The sequence below is a fragment of the Myotis brandtii genome, unplaced genomic scaffold (genome assembly GCF_000412655.1).
Source record: "Myotis brandtii unplaced genomic scaffold, ASM41265v1 scaffold314, whole genome shotgun sequence".
In the NCBI taxonomy this organism is placed as follows: domain Eukaryota; kingdom Metazoa; phylum Chordata; class Mammalia; order Chiroptera; family Vespertilionidae; genus Myotis; species Myotis brandtii.
The window spans coordinates 7,962-8,767 of record NW_005362033.1 but is presented as its reverse complement, the minus strand read 5'-3'; positions in this window follow the sequence as shown (position 1 = coordinate 8,767).

Here is an 806-nt window from a genome sequence, read left to right as displayed (position 1 = left end):
TCTAGGTCTGTGAAATATGACATTGGTATTTTAATGGGGATTGCATTGAATCTGTAGATTGCCTTGGGTAGTATGGACATTTTGATGATGTTGATTCTACCAATCCATGAACACGGGATGTTCTTCCATTTGTTTATGTCTTCCTCTATCCCTTTTTTCAGCGTCCTGTAATTTTCTGAATACAAGTCCTTTACCTCCTTGATTAAATTTACTCCTAGGTATCTTAATATTTTTGTTGCAATGGTAAATGGGATTGCTTTTTTTTTAATTTCTCTTTCTGTGAGTTCATTATTGGTGTAGAAAAAAGCCATATATTTCTGGGTGTTAATTTTGTATCCTGCTACATTGCCAAATTCATTTATTAAGTCTAGTAGTTTTTTGATGGAGTCTTTGGGGTTTTCTATGTACAGTATCATGTCATCTGCGAATAATGACAGTTTTACTTCTTATTTTCCAATTTGGATGCCTTTTATTTCTTATTCTTGTCTGATCGCTATGGCTAGCACTTCCAGTACTATATGGAACAGGAGTGGTGGAAGTGGGCAACCTTGTCTTGTTCCTGTTCGCAGGGGAAATGGATTTAGTTTTTGCCCATTGAGTATGATGTTGGCTGTAGGTTTGTCATATAAGGCTTTTATTATGTTGAGGTATGATCCCTGTATTCCCACTTTCTTGATAGTTTTTATCAAGAAAGGGTGTTGGATTTTATCAAATGATTTTCCTGCATCTATTGATGTGATTATGTGATTTTTGTCTCTCAATTTGTTTATGTGATGTATCACATTTATTGATTTGTGAATGTTGTA